We start from the raw sequence: 5,700 nt of genomic DNA, 5'->3' as shown, positions 1-5,700 counted from the left end.
GGGGGCCCGGGGCCGGGGGGGGGGTGGGGGGGGGGGGGGAGAGGAAGGGGGGGGGGGGGGGCCCCCCCCCCCCCCCCCCCCCCCCCCCTTTTGGGGGGGGGGGGGGGGGGGGGGGGGGGGGGCGGGCCCACGCCCAGCACTGTTCCTGTGGGAGGGCACCAGGAGCAGTTTCCAAAAGGAAAAGTTGACCAGCATTGTCCGGAGTGAGCCCATGTGGGCATCATACCCACCTTCCATTTCACTTAGGGTGACGCAGATCAGTAAAAGGACCCTGGGTGGGTTTTGAAACCTGAAAGAAGCCTTTTTCACAGCTCCAGTCCTCTGACATTGTGGTTCCAGGGTGGGCGGCAGTGACTGGCAAGCAGGGATTTGCCAGAAACAGGGCAGAAGTGCCTACAGCCAGTGCTGGAGCTGGAAGCCCTGGGGCCCTGGGACTCCTTGACTCAGCCCCGCCCACTGGACTCCAGCTTTGGGGGCTTTCCTTCCCACCCCCACCAAGGCCCCAGGGAGCTCTGCCGGGCCCCACAGCCTGAAACGCAGTCTGGGGTCAGCCTGGGCAGGCCCTGCCCTTCCCCGTCCTGTTCCCAGAGAGGAGGAGGCCGCCCTGAAGAAAATGCGCTTGTCTGCGCGCCTGTCTGGCTCCAGCTTCCGTCTAGAGTTTCACCCACCAAAACAGGCTGCAGGAAGGAGAGGGCCTCCCACTGCCGGCCAAGGAGCTGCAGCTGCTGCTGGGCCCCCATGCCTTCCCCAGACCAGAGTGGGCCTCTCCCCTTGCCGGCCCAGCACAGGCCACTGGTCCCCTCCAGGATGGGCGGGGCGCTGTGCTTCCTCCTGGTGTGGGGCTCAGGAGCCCGACGCCCCGCTAGTAAGGGGCTGAGATGGGGCAGGAGTCTCCGACACCCACATCCTTCTCTGCCTGCTTCTGCTTCCCACCCCTTCTGTGATTCCATCGCCTCTGTTCACCAGCGGCCCCTGAGCGGCTGCTGTGTGCAGGGGACAGTGCTGGGGGCAGGGGGACAGCCAGATGGCCCCCTTTCAAATCCCAGCCTGGCCTCGTGGGCTTGGGCCCAGCGCTGGCCCTTCTTGCCATGTGACCTTGAGAAGGTAACTTAGCCTCAAGGTCTGTTTCCTCATCCGAGTGGAGGTGACGCTGCTACCCTTGGAGCTGGTGGTTTGCAGCCCTGGCTGCACATTCGGATCACCTGTAGGGAGAGCTTCCAAAACACTCGCGGCCAGGCCACACCCCAGACTATGGAGATCTGAATCTCTGTAACTCCCCAGGTGGGCCCAGGGTGCCCTCAGATTGCGAACCAACACCCTCCCGGAGAGTTGCTGCAGTCAGAATGAAACCCTAAGAAGCAGGCCCAGCCCCTAGGCGAGTGCTTCTCCTTCCTGACCCCCACCGCTAGGAATGCACCTTGAGGGCCTGGCAGTGCCCCTCACGATGCATGGCACTCCGGTAAGGCTTCCTCCTCAAGGCCTCATCTTACCTTTGGTGTTTTCCAAACCCAAGATGCTGCCGAAGCAGGACGCCACGGGGAGCACTGAGCCAGGGGAGCCCAGAGGAGCCCCTCCCAGGACTCTCGTGTTTGCAGGACTGACCTTGATTTTCCCCCCGCCCTCGGCCCAGCTGTGTATCATTCACTTCCTGGCAGAAGCTGGCTCCGATCACATCCCAGGACAGTTTCTGAAGAACAAAAGGGAGGGGCGCCTGGCACCCATGAAACATGCAAGCTACTCTCCGCCAAACCCGCGCCATCCCGCTGTCCATCACGCACAGCCCCAGAGACCCCAGTCGCCGTCCAGCAGAGCGCAGAGGGGGCCTGGGAGTCCAGAGGGGGCAGTACACACCGTGGGGAAGGACAGGAGTCGTCCAGCCTGGGAGAACGCCTATTTCAGGCCAGCTGAAAGAGGCTGGCTGGCTTGGGTTCCCACGACCATCAGCCATTAGGTGAGGCAAGACTCAACTCCAGATCTTAATCCAACGCCGGTTCTCTTCACTGCCTCCCTGGAACAGTGTTTTCCAGTGACACATGCAGGTGCACCCCCGGCCCCGGAGCATTGACATGGAGGACCGGCCTGAGCACCAAGTGCACAGGGAGGTTCCCCTGAAGTGGGGATGTTGGATAGTGACTGCCCAAGTCCCCTGGTTCCTTGGTCCCATATCCCCGGCCCTGGGAGGGCACCTGGGAGAGCTGCCGGGAAGAGGCCTTCCTCCACCACAGAGATGGCCTTGGCAGAGGTGACGGTCTCCCTCCGATGTTCCAGCACCCAGGACTGGGTCCATCTGCTGCCCTGAGGCTTGTTTCAACCGAAACAAGCAAAGCTAAGGCTTTGCATCCCCATGTCACTGTTACCATAATCCCCAGGAAACTGCATGATGGGGCCTGAGAACCAGCCCCAGCAGCAAGTGACTCTATGACAAACCCCTTTCCAGACTGGAGATCAGGCCCCTTCTGTTTGGTCTTTTCAGGTGTCCCTCACAGCTACCCCCAGTCCCAGCCAGGGCTGTTCACCAGCCTCTTACTAGGCCCGAGCTCCACCACAGCCGGTGGGTAGAGTAGTTATCCCATCTTGCACGTGTGGAAACTGAGGCAGAGCCATTCTGTGACCTGCAGAGCCAAGACTCGAAGCCAAGCCTCCACACTCGGTCCCTCCTGCGATGGCTCGTGTCCACCAGCTCATCCACCGACGTCAGGCTCTAGTCAGACCTGCCAGATTCTGAATTTCTGGTGGGAGGAGGGCTGAGGGCTGGAGGGCCAGAGAGCAGAAGTGTGAGTGGGGTGACTGGGAGGCAGCCAGTAGGGACAGGGGAGCTGTGGATGGGGAGGAGTGTCCCTGTCAGAGGAAACAGCACATGGAAAGGGAGGCCAGGCGGAGGGACTCAGGAGAAGGTCAAGGAGGACGGTCTGGCCCTCCATTTCTAGCCTCCTTGAGGGGCCAGCACTAAGGGGCCAGCCAGTCCTGTCACCTGAGACCAAAATTCCATGCCCTTCCCTGGTATCAAGAAAACGCCTCCCCCCATCCCTTTCCCCCCGTGGGTCTGCTTCTCCGCAGCAGACCCGGCTTCCCTGCTTCTCTGTGCTTGCAGCAAAAATGGCCACGCCAAACCTCCCTGGCCTCACTGTTCCAAACTGCACCAGGACCAACTACGATCACCATGTACCACTTCCACGTTACAGGAGGTAGACTCTGAGGAGTCAGCTTGTATCAAGCGGTCCACTCCTAGCCAACCTGCTATGGCCCAGGTGTGCAGGGGCAGGCCACAAAATGAGAACAACCACAGCTCGCATGTATGATCTCCTAGCACGTGCCCAGTAGTACTGTGGGAAACGAGGTACACACTAGCGGACTCTCGCTGAACCGACGTAACAACCCTCTGATGTTACAAGGGTCACCCCTGCTCTGAGTCCAGAACTGCCAAGTCCCACACCTGGGCGGGGCCGCCCAGGACCGGGGCTGCTCCAGCTTTAAGCAAGACAGGTGCACCACAAGCTGTGACGAGGCCCCAGGGAGGTGAGACACTGAGATGATGAGGGGTGACAGCTGGGGTGCTCCAGGAGCAAGGAGCTGGTGGCCCAAGAGCCAGAGGAGGCACCAAGGAGGTGCCTAAGAGCAGAGCTTCGCAGGGATATTTGGGGACGTGGGTTACCAAAGAAGGCTCTCAGGAGGGAGAAGGAGGGAAGCAGGAGGGGCCAGGGACAAAGCTAAACAAGGATGCAGTCTCAGCACAGCTGGCTTTCGCTGACCCCCCCAGGAGGCCGTGGGGCATGAGAGGCACTGGAGTTAGTCGCCCCTTGCCACGGCTGTGCAGCGTGATGGTCAGTCGCGGAGTGTAGCCGTCCACACAGGCAGCCCCGCTGCAGGCATCAGCCAACACTTGCGGCCACAGGTGGACACGCCGGCCCAGCCATGGGGTGTGGCTGTGGCACCACCACATCCCTTTGGACGTAGCCCCAGCAGCTCTCAGCACCCATGTGGTCATGATGTCTAGGAGGGCGTTCCAAGGGATGTCAGTGGGACGAGCTCCTGCAGCCGGTCCCGAGGCCGTACCTGGCTCTCATCGTCTCCCTTTCGCATGACCCATGCTGAATTCTCATCCCCCTGCTGGCCTAGGTGGCTTGTCTGCTGGGGGACCCAGACCCTCAACCCCGCAGGGACTCATGCCCTCTGTTGGCTGTGCTTGCACACTCCCAGTTAAAACTGGGCATGGCAGGTCCAAGTGGGGCTCCGGTGGATCTGGGCGCCAAACGTGTGCCTCCCTCCCCCTGGGATGTGGCAGAAGTCCCCTCTGCTCTTGATGGGCAGGGTGCCCCTGCCACTGTGCCTGCAAGCCTCTGGGCACACAGGGCCCAAAGTGACCATATGGAGGCCATAGCCTGAAGTCGGTAAGGCTCGTACTGTGTCCCCGATGGAAGCACCATCCCCCATGGGAGCCAGGACCTCCAGATTCAAGAGCAGAAAGTTGCAAGGACAGGAAGCCCTGAGTCCTCAAGTGCTCACTGGAAGGAACGGGGCCATAACGACTTCCATCCCTTGGCTCCCAGACCCGTCTCCTCTGCCTGCGGAGTAGCTGTTGCTTCAAGGAGTACACCGCATCCGATTCAGGACAGCTCCCCGTCCTGGCGGGTGACATCGCCAAGCTCGCACCTCCCCCGTGCTCTTAAGAGACCATTCCACTGCGCTGTCAGGATGAAGCTTCTGGTGGGGCAGATGGGCAGGACAGTGGCCGCCACGGGCACGTGCTCACTTCTGCTCCTTCTTTGCTGCCAAATGAGTCCCTTGGCCTGCAGGAGGTCTTTGCTGAGGGATCTCTGACCCTAGGACAGTGGTGCCGGCCGAGACTCCGCAGGCAGGGAAGGCAGACCCTCACCTCCCCCAGTGCAGTCTGCGTGGGAGCAAGCACCCGAGACAATCTAACTCTCCCCGAGTCTAATCTCGCTTAGACCTGAAAAGGGTCTCTTTGATGTCTTAAATGGGGGAAAGAAGGAACAAAACCAGGTTTAATCTCTCACAAGGCAGTCTGCTACGCATGCTATTTGGGAACACGATTTAAACCAACCAGGCCAGGGCCAGGGTGTATCCCCAGTAAATGGAGCAACTCTCTTCTTGGAAAGACATGGTGCCTCTGTCTTCCAAGCACTGGGCCAGAGTCTAGACACCAGTCAGTCCTGGTTCTGGCTCTGACCAGGCTTCACAGAGGTTTCTTGGAGGAACCCTGCCCCTCCCTGGGCCTGCGTCCCCATCTCAGGATGAGGGGTGGAGGGCTGACCTCTGAAAGTTCTTCCATCTCCAACCTTTCCTGTTTCTTGGAATCTTTTTTTCTTATCCAGAGCAGAGGAGGCCAAGAGCAGGAAGAATAAGGTGAGGCTTCCTTAGAAAACAAACCAGGAGTTTCTTACAAAGTGAGATGCATATCTACCCTATGACTCAGGAATTCCACTCCTAGGTAATTACCAAAGTGGATGAACACATATGTCCACAAAAAGACTTGTACAAGAACATTTACAGCAGCCTTATTTCTAATAGCAACCTAGAAGTAACCCAAGTACCCAAGAGGTAAATGGATAAACTAATTGTGGAATGTTCATATGATGGAATTACTCAGCAGGTACTCAGACCACACTCTTCTGACTCTACAGACAGACACAACAGCATGGACAGATGGGTGAAAAAAGCCAGACATGAGTACACCCTGTA

Source organism: Neomonachus schauinslandi, chromosome 16 (genome assembly GCF_002201575.2).
Source record: "Neomonachus schauinslandi chromosome 16, ASM220157v2, whole genome shotgun sequence".
Lineage (NCBI taxonomy): Eukaryota > Metazoa > Chordata > Mammalia > Carnivora > Phocidae > Neomonachus > Neomonachus schauinslandi.
This window is presented reverse-complemented; position numbering follows the sequence as displayed.